The 19,452-nt window shown below is 48.2% G+C and overlaps 1 protein-coding gene across 2 annotated transcripts in view; it reads right to left on the reverse strand.

Annotated features, from left to right (window-relative positions):
• The window catches only part of PRICKLE2 (prickle planar cell polarity protein 2), a 109,069-nt gene that overhangs the window by 41,230 nt on the left and 48,387 nt on the right, over positions 1-19,452 (reverse strand). The window contains exon 1 of one of the 2 annotated variants that reach the window (XM_005432559.3): positions 2,138-2,680. The exons of the other annotated variant lie outside the window; for it this stretch is intronic. The gene's annotated coding sequence lies outside the window, so the exon portion shown is untranslated. Of the gene's footprint in view, positions 1-2,137; positions 2,681-19,452 lie in introns of those variants that run through there. 2 annotated transcript variants of the gene reach the window in all.

Below are 19,452 nucleotides of genomic sequence, written 5' to 3' on the forward strand. Positions count from 1 at the left end.
AAGAAGAAATGCAAAGCACTATTTTCCAAGTGGAAGAGAAGAACAGGCTCAGTAACAGCAATAACAACACCAGAGCTGGTGGGCAAACAACACTGAAGCCAATCTCACGATTCCGGAAGGCAGAGGGAGCCACAGGATGGGCAGACCCAGAAGCTGTGGGCATTGGAGAGGGGCTTGGTGTCCCCTCTGGCAGGACAGCCCCAAGCCCAAGGCCCCAAGAGCTGGTGGGGATGGAGCAGGGGAGGCAGCAATGGGACCTTTGCCAAACTCTGCCCCTGGGCTGAGCTCAGCAGGGCTCCCCACCCCGGAGCCAGCGTGCGCCTGTGCTGCAAAGCCCCTGTCCTACGCCACGGGTTATCTTGTCAGATTTTTATTATACCATTTGGTGGCTTTTCAGCCTAACAAGATGCAGAGCTGTAGCCCAGGGGGGTTCTTTCTGCTCCTTAACTGAAGGAAGAAAATTGCCTCCAAGCCTGGGGTTCTAGCAAGACTGGGGCTCTCCCTCTGGATCCAGGACCAGTCTCCATGAAGAAGCCTGTCTCTGTTCAGCATGTGGGACCTCACTGTCTTCTCAAGTTTGCATAACCCTGGTCTCTCCACAGGCAGCATTTATCTTCCTGCCCCTCTCTCCCGTGGTGCTGTTCCAGGCTTGCTGCCCATCTCTCCAGCCCTGGTCGGTCTCATGACAGACGGGCTAAGCTAAGCGGGTTCCCAGCGATCTGCCCCGGGGATGTAAGTGCTATTTTAATGGACTTCACCAGCCCACATTTGCAGCATGACAAGCAGAACCCACAGGAAGCAGTAAACACGCTGCAATTCCAGCATCTCCCAGGCCATACATCCTAAAGGAAAAAACCTGGCCAACGGGCAGAATGCTCAGAAGCAGGATGAGCTCAGTTGAAAATTCTAATTATTTCCAAAGTTAAGGCTTAGACAACGTCCCCTGAGACAGGCAATACCGACCCACTTGTGAAAGCAATCACCGCCAGGCTGATCTGTGTATGTGCCGGCTGAGCCTGAGCAAGTCTGGCAACAGCAAGTGTCCAAGGCTGGGTCATTTTGTTAAGCCGGTAGAAAACATGCAATGGGAGAAGCTTAAAATACGAAGCAAAATATAATCTTGTTAGCTGCAGATAGTTTTACTTTACAAATCTTTATCAAAGGCTCAAGCTGTCACCCTTATAAATACAACGCGGTGACGCGAGACATGTAAGTGCTCCCACAGTAGGTGAAATAATTGCCGAATAAAAATAAGTCAGATAAGTTACACGATAAGAGAGCTAAAACTGAAAGGATGACACTGCATCTGGTGCGAATAATTATTTTGGCATTATTCTGTCCAGCGCTAATCCTCAACAGCTCGAAAAGATTCAATCAGTGTTTAGCACTGCCAAGGAATCATGGCTACAAAACAAAGAGTAACTGGATTAAAATCTTTCTACGGTCACAGGTCATGTCTGTGTCACATCTGCTTAAAATGTTCCTTCAAGGAATAAAGGAAATTTGACTTGAAAAGATTGCACCGAAAAACATAACCCCCAGGTTGCAGTTCCAGGTTGGTTTATAGTTAGGCATTCTGGCATGAAACAGAAGGATGCAGGAAGATTATTACTTTAAAACTCTCTTTCCTCAGGAATGCAAAATCACCACAATAAACATCTGAGCAGTGATGTCCTCATCCAGAACACCAGCCTGCACACAGTCTGCTCAGAAAATACCCAGAGAACCCAGGCTTCCAGAAGCTGCATTTATCAAAGCAATAAAATTAGCATGGTGAGATGAGGATTTTTTTAATACTCATGGCTGTTTAGAGCCAGTTGAGCCTTCCTGATTATTTCTAAAATGAAAAATCCATTACGGTGGCATCAGCGTTTCTCCCTGACTTCCTGCAGCTGCAGAAATGCAATTTAACCATTAACCTTTTACATCCATAAACAACGAGAACAGCAAAGGCTGGGAAAATATGTGCAGCCCCCTCACAGATCTCCACCAACGGCACGTTGAGCAAAGTTAGCACGCAGCTACATGCATCCACAGAATGCTGCTTATTCCTTCTCCTCCTCCCTCTCTTCTACTTTCTATCCGTCCTAAGAATGCATGACAACTTTGAAGTTGCTGGCAAAAGACAGTTTCTTACCTGTTCCCACTGACGGTGACAGTGCAGGAGGGAAAAATCCAGCGGGATGCTGAGCCGTCCTAGTTACGCCGGTCGCCTTTTGGCTGGTGGGCTGCTCCCAGGACCAGCCCAAGCACCGCAGTGCCATAAAGCATCCCACACTCCCCCGGCGCAGCCCACCGCCCCGCCGCACGCAGCCAGGGGCTGCCGCCAGACGGGCTTTTGTCGGAGCCTTTCAGAGGAGGCACGCACCGACCGCGGCACGGCTCCGAAGGAAACCTGCCGTGGAAAAACATGCCATTCCTGCCCCGCGCCTTAAGCTTTGGCTTAAATTGCCTCGCTCTGCAATCCAGCTCTGGAGGGTGCCCCCCTCTCTGCTCCCAATCCAAATGAATCCAGCAGCTCCCCCCTCCAGCCCGCCTTTCGCTAAATGACCCTTCGAGGTGGCAAGAGGATGTCCAATTTGCTCTCCGAGCACAAGGCATTAACGAGGAGAGATGCAGCCCGTGGAGAATAATTGCTGGTGCGGGAGCGACGCGGGGCTCTGCTGTTGCATTGCGCTCCTCTCCTGCATGCTAATGAGCAATGATGTCAGCAAGCCAAAGTCACCGCATCCGGACCGCGGCCGGCCACCCTCCCGTTTATTTACAAGGAAATCAGCCCGCTCTTAGAAATCAATAAATCCTCTAGGCTGCTTAGGGGGAAAAAAAATAAAAAATAATCATAATAAATCCTTCTCGCTGGCTCGCATGTGCGCGTTTCAAAGAGTTGGCTCCACACCAGCAGCCCAAATTGAATGGTGTGAAGACACTAATTATCCTTCCACAACTATCATCTTATTAGATGCTGACCGAATCTCAACTCGCTGTCAAACTTAAGGCACTGCTTCTTAGGTACGCAGGCTATTAAAGCAATGATCCGCTGGCTCTCAGCGACGTATCGTTTTTCTCCTGGCTTTCAATGCCCTCTTAATTATTTTCTGCAGTCATTTGCTACGATTCCCCACTGGGTTTTAGACGTAGCATGTTTGTGCACCAGCAGGGCTAAATATTCTGGGAAATACAAGTTATGAGCGTGGCATTTTGGTTACCACATATTTTAATACATTTTCTTTCATACAGCCCCAAGAGAGGCACGACTCGCACATTTTATGTGTATCTCAGGTGAGTACTGTGAGCCCCAGGAATACAGCACCCCAACAGGGATACCACCACCTCCTTCCCCCGTGTTCTCCTCCCTCTGGAAAAGAAAAGAAAATGCAGAGAAGGAGCTTTGCTGCCAAATCTCTTCTGCTGGTCCTAAAGCCCATTGCTTGGGAATTAGGTGATCACAAATCTCTAATGCAAGTCAACAGGAGGAGAGCATACTTCTTAGCTCCTGCATTTGCGAAAAGTGAGTGAAATCAAAAAACCTAGTTTTTGTGGACTTGGAAAAATACAGAAAGCAAATAAAACATGCCCAATATACTGCTTTTGTAGCACGCTCCTGACTTTTGGGGCCTGAATCCGGATTTCAGAGCCCTTGATTTTGGCAACATTAGCTATGTTTACAGAACACAGAAGGATGCAAAAACTACAGCTGTGAGTCTTTCTGCAGTCTCAAATGCCTTGAATTATTATTATTAAGGCTCATAAATTAGGTTTCATTATATGGAATTACACTCAAAATCTCAAGGGGGACCTTCAGCTGGGACAAACCAGCCCAGCTCCCCCTTGAAGGCCCCCCAGCTTCCCCTGGCCAGGTGGGATGGAGCGAGAACCTGCAGAGATCTCTTCTGGCTCAGACAGCTTCAGAAGAAAGAAAATATTCAGGGTTGTTGATAAAACATTTGAGCACTTACAGTTCCTTTTTTAATTATTTCTTAATTTTTTTTTTCTCTCCCCCCCCCCCCTAATTTTAATCCAATCTGCAGCTGCAAGTCCAAGAGCTGAGCGCAGACCCTGTTACCCTATCTAGCCGGGTCAGACCTTCCTTTCATGGAAGAAGGAGCAGCATCACCTCCACTTCTGCTGGGCAACTCCTCCAACTACACAGAGCAACAAAACTTCTATGAAAAAAAATTCCCCTGACCCTTCAGCTTCCTAAACTGGCACATTTTGCCCCTTCCAGCTCACCTCTCTATGGTTAACGTGCCACAGCCCAGAGATGATGTATTTTTCTTCTTGAAATGAGAACATGTTAATTACAATGCAAAGAAAATGAGACAAACCTGAACAGGACAAAAGCAAATAAAGAAGCCTGGTTATAAAATGATACTGTTGACAGAAATGCTGTAAAGCAGAAATTACCTGTGTTTACTGTAATGATCTTCCCTGGAAATGTGTTGCTAAAAGCAGGCAGCAGTGACTAGGGGCTGCAACCGGCACAAAGAATATGTCCTGCTCCGTACGGTGGGTCCTGTAGGTGCTTATTTTCGTCAAACCCATGAGTAAAATGCCTGACTTTATCTGCATGAATTTTCAAGGAGCAAAGGCCCTTCAGCTATAAACACTTGGGAGCAAAGTGTCTGTTAGTGCTCCAAGTGCCACTTGGGCAGGACCACCAGCTGGCCCCTTGCTCAGGGGTAAGGTTGGCAGGGCACAAGCCCAGGTGTCCAACCCCACTTCTTGTATGACGTGCTCTGTGTAACTCCATCCACAGCAGCTTTGATAACCCGGCACCAGCCTGGTATGATCCCACCACAGGGTGGATGGTGGTGTCATCCCCGTGCAACCAAGCATCCTACAGCAAAGGTGAGTTCTGCTTGGCTGTCTTGGCCAACCGGACCACCCGCAAGAAAGGGATCACATCAGAAATTGCAAACTTTTAAGTACAAGTTAATCCACAAAGATAAAATGGGAGTGAGAATCGTGAAAAGATGTAAAAGGTCAGTAAGACCAACACTTACAACATCTCAGCTGCATGACTAGCTATGAGCAGAAGTGCTTGTGTATCCAAACAGCATGTATAATCATCACTGCTCCTCACAGACTTATTCCAGTCCTCGCAAACCTGAATAGCCACAACATCCAACAAACAGCCTCTTCTGAGACAAGAAGTAAGATTAGAAGCTGCCACATTTGGACACACAAGTGTCTTAGGAAAGTGGAAATGATCCTTCCTGCTTTGAAAGCTGCCAGTTCACTGGCAACTGCTCCATATTACCATTACCTACTGCGAGGCTTGTGAAAAGGTCATGTGTTGGAGTAACTCCAGAAGGCACGCAAGATTTCTTGACAGATTCTGCATATTATGCAGGTGAAACGGGTGTTTCATTAAGCAGCAAGGAGAATACCAAGCCGGTGGAGCACATTATCAAAGGTCATGTGAAGGACTTGCACCATTACAAGGCTGGATGCTGACAACTGCCAGCAATAAGCAAATGACCAGAAGTAAAACCTTAGCTGCAGAAATAAAGATCAAGAGCAGGAAGCCCCCGCTTAGGTGCAGAGGTGTGAGATGGATAACTCTGCTTGTAAACATAGCCACTTTCTGCTCTTTGCTGCTGGTTTTAAAGATAAACTTTAAGCTTTCTGCCATTTGCACAAACTCATACCTACGGCTCATTTAACAAATCGTTGTAAGAGCCCATGTTTCATAAACGCTGTATTTTATCCCCTTGGTGTATCGATCAGCTGTCAGTCAATAGGGCTCCTCCACGTGACACTGCCGGCTCTCCTGATGACAACGAGCTACACGGCACAGCCACAGGCAGCGACAGCAGACTAGTGCCCTCCAGGTCACCAGGCTACTAACCTGATGAATGTCAGATCGAGTTGCCCTTCTGAATTATTTAGTGAGCATCCTCTGCTGCCGTGTGCCAGGGCAGAGCACAGTGCTGCCACTACGGGATGTCACAGAGGCTCCAGCCTCTGCCACCCTGAAATGCTGCCTGTGGGGTGAAGGCTGACTGCCACCATGTGCACCACCAGCCTGTCTGGGCTTGCTGGGATGGCAGGTCCCCCTGCCATCACTGAGCACACCCTGGCTCACAGCAATTGGCACAGTAACAGATTACTTTCACATTACTCTTTCTAGCCACAGAAATGCAGAAATGGGCACTTAACATGGCTTTTCCCCCTTCCATCCCACACTTGCCCCTGTACTTTGCAGAGCAATCTCCACAGGCTGAGCCAGCCCTCCCGCCCCGGTGCCAGGATGGGATGTGTCCTGCGGCCCCAGGGCTGGGGACAGCTGGAGCAGTGCTCCCCTGGTGATGGGGCAGCAATACACAGCAGAGTGAGAGGCTGGGGAGGGCATGGCTTTGCAAAGACCAGAAGGGAAAGGCAAGGTGATTGCAAAAAGCTGTTAGCAGTGAACAGGGAGGAGGGGAGACCCTACATGGTGGGGTCTGGCTCCACTCCTCCTGGGGCACACAAAGGGATAAGCCCAAGGTATGGGGAAGGCTTCTTGGAGAGCTCGAGTCATGAAATACAGGTCATGACTTTAAATGAAGTTAAGTTCTCTTTTTTAGTTCTTTTTCTTCTTATTCTTTTTAAGCAAGGCATCAGACCCTCCCCGTATCTCTCAATGCCAGAAGCAGGGATATCTTATCTCAAAGAAAAACGGGATGGAGGGAGGGACAGAGAGACCAACATCAGATGCCAATCTTTAATCCCAAAAACTTGGGCTCCTCCGCTTTTCCTCGGGGCTGCCATTTGTACTTTCACGCGGCTGCTGCGCAAGCCAGACCCCTCCTCCTGCTGTCACTGCTGCTGCGTTCCACTCATTTTCGGCACAGCCACGGATAAGGATCTGTGCTGTCGGTCTGCAAGCAGGAATTTAGTTTTTAAACACCCTTGAGCCCAGCAGCAGCTGACAGAGAAGGGGAGGTACAGCCCATATGCACTGCAGATGATTTTAGACACAATTTTCTGTATTTTCTACCAATTCACTCAGCAAGACAGGCCTGACCCTCGCTGGCATCCTCCGGTGCGCAGGCAGAGTCAGGTAGTGAGGCTGCAGCTGTGAGCACACCCTGTGCCACCCATGTCCTCGGCCAGCGCTGAGCCATGCGAACGCAGGGGTGGCACCGTGGGAGGACCCAGCACACTGTGCTGGTGCTCCCACCCGAGCATCGCTGCCCTGCACCCCGTCCCCCCAGCACAAGGAACCCCAAAAGGACCCTCACCCACCACACACCCCCGGCTCGCAGACTGACACCACACGTTCCAGTGCAACACACGGAGCACGCTGCAGATAGCATTTCAATCCATCACTATCTCTTTCTCTCTCTCTCTTTTTTTTTTTTTTCTTTTTTTCCAAAAAATCACCTTAACACAAGAAGCTTTAGAGAGCTTAACAACAATAAGGCTTTTCATAGCCTCCGGCTTTAACTCAGCAGTACTATGTCTTTCACTTTTGTACGTTGAAATCAAATCTGTAACTGAATGTGAACAACAATCTAGATGCTCATGTGGTTTTCTCCCCTTTGCTAGCCTGATAGTATTCTAATCTGAAGACTTTTTAATAGTGTCCTTTAATGATGTCTACAAAAGCCTCATTAAAGCACTGTATTGTAATTTAAGCTAAATAAACTCAACACAGTTATTTTTTTTAATGACATATTTTTCTTGGGGCCTTTCCATGAACAATAAAACATTCACTGAAAATATGTTACAAAGGAAACGCATAAATCTTCAGCTTATCTGGTGGTATGTTTTCCAAAGATCTAAACCTTTGATCAGCAACAAATTAATTTTCCATTTACACAAAATAGAAGATGTATTTTCAGGATAACCAACTAACCCTGCAAGTCTGCATTAACGTGTGCCTTGGCAGCAGCTCAGGACTCCCTCGCTGCCGCCCTTCTCGCTGCCTGACACTGTCAGGGCTGCTGTCATGTTAGATGATTTTTATTTTATTTCTTGGCTTCAAACCTGTCTAACAGGGTGTTTCGGGTCAGTAGTTATGCCCTGAGGATTTCTTGCCTTTGCTCACTGAGCTCCCCTCTGCACTATCCATGCAGAACCTGGTCCCCCCAGCAAAAAGCTGTGCATCCCCCAGGACCAGGGCACGGTGCTCCACTGTCTCCGTGCTCAGAGGCAAGTCTTGAGCCAGCCCAGAGTCCTGGTCAAGCAACACAGGTCTGGTTTTTACCTCCCTAGAGGTAAAAAACGGACCGTGCACATCTTCTCTGGCTGCCAGCAGGGTTTTGGTGCTCCAAGCCAGGCACCGCAGGCAGGTCCCAGGGCTGCACAAACCTGCATCCAAACTCCTCAGGAACCACCGATGCTTTCAGATGGCCATGTTTCTGCTCCTGCCCAGGAGAGACATGGCTGTCCGCTCTTTGCCAACTAAGAGAAAAGACCTATTTGCTGCTTGCTTGCAAATTGGTGTAAATACACAGGGAGACGGTAAATCCAGCACATTTTTGGATCCAGCTGATGCTCGGTAACACGTCTGGGAGGAAATCACACACGCTGCTGGGTCATGAATGGAAATGGGCTTTCGTGATGCCTTTCGAGTCTTAAATTTCCCAGTGTATTTACAAACACAGGGAGAGTGGTCATGGTCAGGAACACCTGGCTCCTCACCTCCTAACTGCTCACTAGGAAGAAAGGTGCCAAAATAGGTTTTTATTCCGTACCTGAGAGCATGAAGTAGACCTGGATGATATAAAACCAGCTAGAGCAAGGTGATGGACTGGCACGCGTCCACCCCAGACTCTACCCATGACAAGACTTCTACAATCTAGCTAACCTTGACTCTAAATTTAAAAAAAAACAACCAATAATTGAACCAATAAAATTATGAAAAGTGTTATCTTGACTTAAGCCTGGGTGTTTTCCTGGCTGCCTGGCGTGCACGGAGGGGGTCAGCGTGTTTGAGGCTCTGGCAAGGTTTGCAGCCTGGCTGTCCCACCGGCTGTGGCTGGATGGAGCTCCAGCACCCCTGAGACAGCCTGGCACTGCACACAAATGACAAGAGCTGTTTGCTATTCTTCCCTTTGTTTTAATTAGTAATAACAATTTGTTATCATGGCTTGACATTTGTTCATACTTAGGAATAAATTGCTTCCTTGAATGATATGCTGAGATTACAACGGGCTTTCTGTGTTTGTGTTGGTTTTAGTAGTTCATAACAAACCATGAAATTCATTACTCTTGCCACAAGCACCCATGAGATGTGCCAACCAGGGTATGATTTATACACAGCTTGACTCATGGAAATTAAAAGGTTTTAACGTTGCCTGCAAGAAGTCAAGGGTTTTAAATTTTGAATACAGCTGAATTATAAAAAAAATAATCCCAGGCTCAAGCTACTGCATTGTTTTATCTGCCTAAGGAGCCTAAACATGAAAGCGAGGGTAAAAATTATTCACTAAGTATTAATTAATTTAAGTGTATAATTTGAACAGCCTTTTTAGTGATAAGCCTTCTGGCCTGCAAGTTACTTCATCTCTCATCTTTTTTTAACTGCTTGGAAGCAGTATAAAGGAAGATATTTAACGGCAAAACTTCTCTGCTACAATATAATTCGGCAAAACGGTCCCTGAAAGAAATGACTGGAAAACAGCCTGCGCCTCACCATCCTTAATGGGAAAGGGCTGTCAGTCAAATCCGAGTCCCATTTCTCCATGCCATGTCAAGCCTCGTACATCAAACCCAATATACAAATTGCCAGCCCCATCAAGATCATTAGAGCCGCTCAGCCCGCGCGGGAAAGGTCAGCACATCGCCAGCTGACGGCTGCCTGCTCCCAACGCAGCATCAATCACCGCCCTCATCAAAGGCGGCCACAGCGTGCAGCTGGAAACCCGCATCCCTTCCTCGCACAACCTGTCATCCTCGAAACCCACTTCCCTTATTCCAAAACACGGCCATGCTTTTATCTTACCATGATCTATAGGGAAATGCAACTAAATTGTCTGCCGTAGGAACAGCGGAGGATCAGGACCCACCGGGAGGGATTAAGACCGTATCAGGAGAGGGTCAGCCAGTAGCGTGGTCCCTGACTCCAGCGCTGGCTCGCTCCTCTGTGGGTCCCAGCCTGTCTCCGTCTCCTGGATGGGTCCCGTGCAGGCAGTATCCCAGCAGCATCCCTCCCGGCTGCACAAGCCCCAGCCCCCGCCCCCGCTAACAGTCTCTAGCGAAGGGTCAAAGCCACCCCACAAGGAGATGCTGGTTGCTGCCATCGTAGCCATGCCAAAGCACGGCTCGCAGACGTCCCCAGCCAGTGGACTTCAGGTGTGCCCCACACTTGCAGAGACACCAGCATCACTGTGCTGGGCTGCTGCCTCCCTCCACCAGACTGAGGCTCAGGTGCGGTGCTCCCAGCCTGTGCGAGCCCACGAGGGCACCCTGCCCACAGCTCGTGCACCAGGAGGGGTGTAGAAACCCCGTTACTCACAATTAACAGGGGCACTATCGAATGCTATTGCTGTCAGCCATTGCTTGTTAAACACGCTAAAAACCACAGGCCATTTCTTCCTCTTTTTTTCCCTACCACGCTGTGCTGCACGCAGCATTATCTTCAAAGGGTGAAGCAAACATATTTGCTAAACATAAGCAGACTAAATACATCAGCCTTTTAGAAGTAATTATTGCTGCTAGAGATTAGCAAGTCCCATTGTTTCGTTGTTCAGAAAACATTTTGCTGGCTGCTTTGGAGTGGGCTGTTCTTCAAAGCAAGCACCCTGTGACAAGGAGTAACCCCTCCCCAGTGAAATAAAAACCAGGTGGGCATCCAAAGGAGCAGTGCTTTCTTTTTGCTGAGCATTTTAACTTACAGTGTCTCCTTGCAACTAAAGAACAGCAATTTGGGGGTCAGCTCAGCTGCTGCCAGGGGGTGTACCAAGGGCTGGGTCAGGCAGGCTCCCATGGCAGAGGGGTGAAGGCATTTCTGGAAAACAGTGGATGTTCTTGGGGTTAGACCTGAGAACCTTTCTGCAGCATGCTCAGACTGGAAGGGATTGCTCTGACCAGTTTTTAGACTGGCTGCACGGCTACAGAGCAAAAAACAAAATACAAAGGAAAAAAGGCAACAATGCAAGTGCTGGACATCGTCCTCTTCCCTCCATCCCAAACAGGTTGGGATGCTCCAGACCAAGGTGGCTCACCCAGCTGAGATCCTTAGAAATGTAGAATTGCAGAGTCAGGGCAACATCTCACCTTCCCATGGCCTTATTTCAGGGCAAACAGCTCAATCCCCAAAATTCCTTCTCTGTGCAGCGATCACTCCCTCATATCCACGCGGGGAAGCGGAGGGGGAGCGCAGTCAGGGTCCCTGCAGTACTAAACACTTCAAACATGCATCTCAAAAAGATGAGCAACCATGGATGGCCAAACAGACAGATGGGGGAAGGAGTAGGGAAGCTCACAATACCAGCGAGACTATTATAATTAGTGTAATAAGCAGCAATCACAGCTCAACAGCTGCCTTCCCCTCCCCGAGCGTCTGCTCCACGCACTGGCACAGACCCATGGCCAAGAAAGATTTTGAGGCTTGCTGTACTCTGAATATCTCTGCTCTGAAAAAAGTTTTGACTTTGGTAAAGTTTTCATTCCATGACAGACGCAGAGGAGAGCACTTTCCTGCTTTCCCAGACTTTCCACCACCACCTGAGCAAGCAGCACGCTCTGCTTAGAGAAGGGGCACGGAACTGGGTTTAGTTTTGATGTCAACTATGACTCTGCATGTGGCTTTGAACAAAACTTCGTCACTTCCACACTGAGGCAAACCTGCCATACTCAGCTTTCTGAAGTCCCTAGAGCCTCAGAGATGAGCCATTCTACTGAAAATGACACAACACGACAAAAATAATTTACGGTGGGCATATATATCCGTCCTCCTCTGATGGGCACATGCCCAACGTCCTTCTCTGAAGCATCCTAAGATAAATTCCTTTGAAACACACTTGTCCTCACCCATGCCATGTTTGCAAAAAGTTGGCAGTGAGCACATAGCACAGAAAAAATTGCTCTGCAGCTCACCAAAAGCCAAAGCAGCCCTGGTTTAATGGAAGGAGACTTCCTGATAGAAGAATATTTTAAAGGATTGGAAAGCAGATATAGTGATATAACTGGAGTGCAATGATTTTTATTATTCTTTTATATACTAACCGTTAATTGGTTTGGAAACATTGAAAACGGTGGAGAAGTTATGGGGTAGATGCTCGTTTGAAATCCACTGGGAATTTAGGTGAAAACACTGCCTGTTGGCAGCTCACCAGCAGAGCCCGTGCTGCCTGCACAGGCACCAGACACCTCACCGTGCTGCAACGCCCACCCTGTGCTGCTCCTGGTTGTGGCCAGAGCTTGGAATAGCCAACATCAGATGTGCCTGCTGCTCCACTTCAGATTCGTGCCATGTGCTACGATGAAACACAAATGAGCCTTCTCTAGGTTTCTGGGGAGCTGAGGACTAATGTCTCCCAACACCCTCATCAAACAACCGCTTGCTGCTGCTCTTCTCCTTTTGGGGAGCCCGCTGCAAGGGAAAAGCGCCACCACCCTCACCCCTAACCACCAGTTTAGGGGCTTGCAGCCAGTACAGGGGTTGCAAAGTTGCTTATGTGAGAGGCTATGGGCCCTAAATAGCAAAATATCCTGTGGCTTAGATGCAGAGTAATTCTGAACTATTTCTGGTGCTCATGCTCCAGGAGCGATTGCTCTTCTTGCTTCCTTTCTGCTACCCCTTGGTCTAACAGAGCCGGTCAAGAGAAGTCAGATGCTCAGGATAACTGGATATATTGGCAGTAGTTAAGGATTCAGCTCCCACTGATTTTTAGTGGGTGTTAGACACTGAGAAAGTGCCTACTGTGAAGATGCTCAGAGGTGTGAGCTCCAAGCTCTTCATGCAATCAACCCCTTCCTACAGTGCTTAAGAAAATGAGAGCATGGAGCCAACAAATAACAATCTTGGGAAGCGGAGAATATTTACATTGAGGAAATTTAACCCCTTGTGAAGAAAGAAGCCCCAGCCAGGCTGGGCAGGAGAGTTCAGGAGCAACTGCAAACAGGCAGTGATCTGCTGGAAACAAGGATGCCAACAAACACTGCACCAAAGGGTTGAAAAACATGATGCGTGACACCAGAACAAAGATTTCTTTAATTTCCTAGTGCAAAGAAACACATTTGTACTTTCTTGAAGAGCAGCACATCAAAGCAACAAGAGGAGCTGTGACACTGATCCTCCCCAGCTCCCAGCTGGAATCCAGCTCATCACGAGGACCAGCCATGGCAGCTCCCACACAGCCCCTTCCCTGTCAGCGCACCTTACCGACCAGTTACACGGCCAGAAGGTAAGCAAGTTAACCAAAGCCGTGTACGTGGGGTGCTACAAGGCACAGCTTTATGCAGAGTGACAAAACATGACACACCAGAGACTGAGGCGCAGCGAGTGGCACTGCCTGCTGCGTGCCTGGCACACGCCACGCCGCTCTCGTGGCTGTCATCGGGAGCTGCGGGGCTCCTTTCTCATACACGGGGGGGAAAAAGGTATCAGAAAGCAAAGAGCATGGGTACGGTCGAGCCTCTCCCTTGCCACTCTGCTGTAAGGCACCAGTGGAAATTAATGGGGCTTTCAAGTACCTAAATGGATTGCAGAGACATCCACAGTGAATCTATTACCTAATTAGTCAAGATTAGCATTTATTTTATCCAATATACATTCAGGTAAAAGAGGTAGATCTGTTATAACTGTGTAAGCCCCTTTTGCACTTAAGAAGTAGGACAAAGCTGTCTCCCAGTGACAGTAATACCAAGACAAGGTGCCTGTGGGTGCAGCCTGAGCTGGGGTCATCGCCTGTGGTGGCTAATGGCATGGGGCAGGGCCAGCATCACAGAATCACTTAGGTTGGAAAAGACCTTTAAGATCAAGTCCAACCGTTAACTCAGGACTGCCAAGGACTACTAAACCATGTCCCTAAGTACCACGTCTAGCACCACAGACCTTTAGCCCTGAAGCCCAAATCTGGCAGACCTGTGCAACCAGTACAGCCCTTGGCACAAGCCTGAACCCAGCCTCGGGCTCACACTACTGATCTAGAACAAGGTATCCTAAAATCTGGCACAAGACCCTATCCCATCTCAAAGGAATATTTAATCCATCAGGCTGCTACTGCTTCGGACTGTCCACTTATGCTGCGGGAAGTCGAACATCCTTTGCCGTGATCCTGTGTCTGAGGATGTCACGGCTGGCAAATAAACATATTTCAACCATTTAAGTAGCTCCACTTAACAAACCTAAGAAACACTTTAGATTTATAGCACCAGAGTAATTTGATACCTTCTAAGCTGTTAATGAAACAAGCATTAATACTATTTTATCATCAGTTGTAATCTTCCTGGCATCGTTTCACGCCCACAGATAACTCACTCCGTAACTCAGTACTTACAATGCGTGTTGGACAAGGGCCCCAGCCGATTTCCAGCACCCTGAGAACTCAATCTCCACTAATCCCAGCCCTTTCCAGCAACTCAGACTTGAGCAATCTAAAAAGGAGACACATGAAGTCATTTAGGCTTATCTCTCTAATTGCCTCCTTGCCTGCCTGCGAGTCAGGGGTCCTGCGTCAGCCACTTGCACTCACATAAGACACGGCAGTCTGAAAAATCAGACCTAAAATATTTACTGTGAGCACTTTCAGAACTGTAAGTGAAACCGATTAAATCCTGCTTACTACTGCAAGTCCAAATGCAATGCCTGCAACGAGGAATACACTGGGGTAACAAAGCAAGCGTTCATGCCTGTCCTGTGCTGCAGCTCTTTCCAGGTCTGTGGCTGTGTAACACAGACTCCAATTCTCTCGATGGCTTTTTCGTTCTGCCCAGTGCCAACACAGTGGAAATGTTAATGAATACCATGCCATAAATATTTAATGCACATTTTCCTGTGAGTCCTGCTGCGATTAAATAGCCACCTCATTACCCAGGCCCATCTTTCTTTCATTTTTATCTTTGCACAAAATACCAAGAGTTGGAATGATACCCATGCGATCGAGCCCCTGGAAACATCACTGCATAAACCAACACAAACAGGGCAAAATCCAAACACAAACTTTCCAAGAATGTAAAGCAAAATCTAACCCTGTCAGAGCAAATATTTCATCTCAGCTATCTCCTCCCAAGATGTGCAGAGAACAAAAAGCAGAGGGGACAAGCCAGCGATATACTTTACTTTTGAGTGCAGTTATTTGTCGGGTTTTGTTATCTTTTTCCACCGCATTTGGAGGTCCTGGCCACAACGGGGGCCAACTGCACATACCATCTGGATACGGGCATCCCTGGGTATCACCCCGGGGCCGGCTCTACTCAGACACCAACACCTGAACTGCTCCAACAGGAGCTCTGCTGCTCTCCCCACTCTGAAACTTGGAAGAATGTCCATGATTTATCCAAGGTTGCACAAGCAATCCAGGACAGATGTGGAAGGGACCATGGATCACCCAGAGGTGTCACCATCGCTGCTCTGGAGTTGCTACACCTGTGACGCTCATGCATGGTGTCCAAAGCACAGATGACCACAAGATCCACCATGCTTGCATTCACAACATCACGATAATAATTTAGGAATCATGATAGAGAAATACTAGGATATTGTTTTCTGGACCATTAGAATTGATACGTTTGAGTCTTTCCCACCAACTCTGAGCTCAAAAGCTCTTTTTCAAACCAAACCGAAAGCTGCAGTCCTCCTGGGATCTCCCAAGACCACAAGAGTAACGCTGAGCGCCCAGAGTCAGCCAACACAGGGCTGGCAGCACTGGGGACGGGGTCTGTGCACGCTGCCAAACGCAACACGTGGGATTTCCAGTGCTGCTGTCCAAGCACGTCCCGGCTGGAGCGAGCACCAGCACTGGATACACATTTGTGCTGCTCCCTGCAGCTCTGCATCACGGGGAGATGCTCTGGCTTTCACATGGGCCATGGGAAAAGTGTCTTCCGAGAGAGGAAAGTCGTACAGTCCAAAGTCATGCCAAACTGCTAAAAATATAAATGACTCAAAGGAATAAAGCTTGTGTATGTCAGAAGTTTTGGTAATTCCTCTCAAATACATAATTTTTTGGCACAGATGCTAAAATGTAAGTGGAGGGCAAGCATTTAGTTCTGGGAGAGTCCCAGCTTCTGTCTCTCCAAGTTATATATGGAAGCAGGCTCATTACGCAATACGTGTTTCAGCGAGTTCTGCATCAGGGAGGGTGTGAAGCTAAGGCTAATGAGGGGGATATCATTAAGAGTAATAAACAGTACAAAAGCAAGAACAAATAGGCTTGTCTGAAGCATGGGCAGCTGCTACATGTATCACAGAGAGCTGCAAAAGTGAGAAACTGGGAGTCTCTGTGCTTTGGGACAGGGGAGAGGGCAACAAGCGGTGGAGCACGGGCAATACTGGTGAAGAACCGGTGCCAACTGGTGAGACAGCTTTTGCAGTGCTATGCACGGACACTGGGTGCACAGTGTAGTGCCATATACTAACACATGGGCAATTTAGAGGCCACTGGAGATTAAAATATGCATTTTCTCCTCCAGAACTGGCCCTGAGACACTACCCCAGCCCCAGCCCAGTCAATAACACACAAAGAGCGCATTCAGAAGACCACTTCAACATATTTTGTTTGTCTGTATTACACTGATGCCAAGAATAAATGTACATCTATACTGTCTCATTTAAAATTTGCTGCTGCCAGGACAGCCAGCCCCTGGGAAGCACCAAGACCCGTCTCAGTGTCACATCCACGAACACCAGCACATTTCCAAGGCCAGCCTGAAACAGCTGGTTGGATTTATAGGTTAGCACCTCCACAAATAAAGTGAGGGGGCCGTTTCGCTCAGCCTCTGGAAGCAGCTCGCTCCCAGCCCCCTCAAGGCATCTCTGCTGGGGAAGCACCCGGCAGTGGCTGGCAGGATGCTCCAGCACCACCAGTGTGGTCCCCTTGTCACCACACTGACACGGTGACCGTCCCACAGCACCCTAGGGAAGCGAGCTCATCTAGTGTCCCTTATTGACCTAAGATGACAGCTGCCTTTTGGAGATAACACCACCCACCCCCCCTTTTAAAAGGGAAAAAAAACAGGAGCTGCTTTTGTTTTTCCTCCTCTGGGTGAACAAATAGACTCATTTAGAGGTGTAAGTAGATCAAGTAGCTAATTAAGGAAATAACCAATAACTTAATCAAGATCATTAGAGGAATCGGCATGCTGCTGCCATTATTTAAATGGTAGAAGAGCAAAAATATGCTCGTGCAAGTGGAGCCTTTAAAGCCTCCGGGCAGCTCAGTCTACGTGGTGGGAGGCTCCCATGTCACCCTATTGCTGGTGCTGAAGTCACTGAGGAAAAGACTCAAATCTCCTGGTAATTTCCCGCAGACAGAATGTTTAATCATCCCCCAGCCGCCACCACAAAAATCCTGAGTGAATGATTCACACGTTGAGGAAAAACTTTGCCATAAGCAGCAGCACGGTCTTCTGCTCCGGGATGCAGCCCCTGCCTGTTTTTGGCAGGATGAAGAACCCCTTTGCAGAAATAAAGCCAAATACACTGGGCACTATGCGTTTTGTCTGTAGCATCTTGTACGGACTTTACTCCTCAGCCAGCTGCTCCTGGGACAGACTCTGCAATTTCTCAGCTCCCCCCCCCCCCCTAAGCCTAGGAGGTGTTTGCACACTAGCATCACGTCTCAATCTCTCTCTCTCTCTAATTACTCCACCAGTTGCACCGATAAAACATCTGCTGGAAGAGAGAAGGAATCCTAAAGCACACAAATAATTTGCACTGACTAAACAAAGGCAAACAGAGGATGCTGTTAAACACCCCTCCCAGCAAACAGCCCCAGGACCTCAACCCAGAGCAGGCGCCCAGCAGGCTGTGGGCTCCTCTGCCTTCGCCTTCTCCGGCAGGAATGAATCCTTGTTTCCAACCAAACACGTAGTTTGTCACTAACACAGCCTCCTATCTGCTTAATTCCTGAAGTATCCAAAAGCAACTGAATTCAGCAAGTTTGATTAAGTACTTAGAAGTCTTTGTTTGTTTAAAAGAAGCTTTTGTTTTGCCTCAAAGAAAATTGGACATTTTCTCCTGAATTCACTTTAACAAAGAAAAAAAAAATAATCCAATATCCCAAAGTTAAAAAAAACACTTCATCCTGCATTAAACACAGCTGCCAAAGGTTCAAAATTCACATTTTGTCATTCCACACCAATCCTCACAACAGCTGAGAAGACACACAGCACATTTGGAAACCCAGAGCTGAAGATAAGCTCCAGCCTCCCGCAGGGTTTTACTCTTCAGGGTTTTTTTCAACAGAGTAAAAAAGCAGCAGCAGCTCAGGGGCTGGCGAGAGAAGTCATGTTTGCATCGGGGAAATGCTTTGCCATGTCTGCTGGGTCAGATATTAGCAGGGAATACGGCACATCCCTGCTCCAGGGCTGTGCCTGGCCCCCGGCAGCCCCTGCCCGCCCCTGGGCTCTTCCCGCAGAGACCCGGCGCTTGCAAAGGCAGGCAGGAATCAGAGCCGAAAAAAGAAAATCATTTCCCAATGCAAACATTTGTACAGCATTAAAATGGCTTATACTTCCATATGCTATAAATCGGGTGCGATTACTTACCCAGGCTAAACAGGCGTTCACTTCACACGAGGAAAAACCCCATGTCACAGGGATGGGCAGGGCAGGCAGCGATGTGGCGAACGCCTTCGGTGCCATGGACCGTGGGGCATCCTTGGTGACGGTGGTGGCCGGGCCAGCAGGCTGCCTGCCCGGCGAGCGAGCAGCTGTGGTCACTCGGGGAGGGACGGCTCCGGCTGCTGCCCCAGCTGCGCAGTGACGCCCACCCCAGTTTTAGCTTATTGGTGAAAACCATAATCCCTAACCCAATCCTGTCCCTCTACCCAAATTTAGCTCTCCGCGGAGCCAGCATCCCTTCCCGTTTTGACTAGCGGTATGAAAGCAAAGTTACCTTGCCAAGATATAAATCACGTAAAGAGAGGCAATAAAGAAAACCGATGCTCAATTTGCTTCACTTCTTTCTCCAAAAAGTTTCTTATCTACCTACTTGGAGGCAACCGCAGCTTCAAGAGTGCGCTAAAGAAAGGTGACAACCCCCAGCATGGACTGACAGTCCATAATCTAAATACCAGGATGCCAATAAAACCAGGATTTATCAGAATGCCTCATGGTACCGCTGACACATCTGGGTCAGGACTGTATCGCATACGGAGAAGGTTTATAGAAAAGGTTAGCACATGGTTCCTGAAGTTATACTGAATTTCACAAAGGTAACTACTGAATCATAAAGCGCTGCTGGCAAACAGCCTGGCTGGCTGACACATATGGTTTTCCTTTTTTTTTTTTTTTTTTTTTTTTTAGCCTGGTATAGACATTAGCTGTAGAGACACGTCCTTTCTCTGCTGCACG

This window comes from Falco cherrug, chromosome 4 (assembly GCF_023634085.1).
Source record: "Falco cherrug isolate bFalChe1 chromosome 4, bFalChe1.pri, whole genome shotgun sequence".
Classification (NCBI taxonomy): Eukaryota; Metazoa; Chordata; class Aves; order Falconiformes; family Falconidae; genus Falco; species Falco cherrug.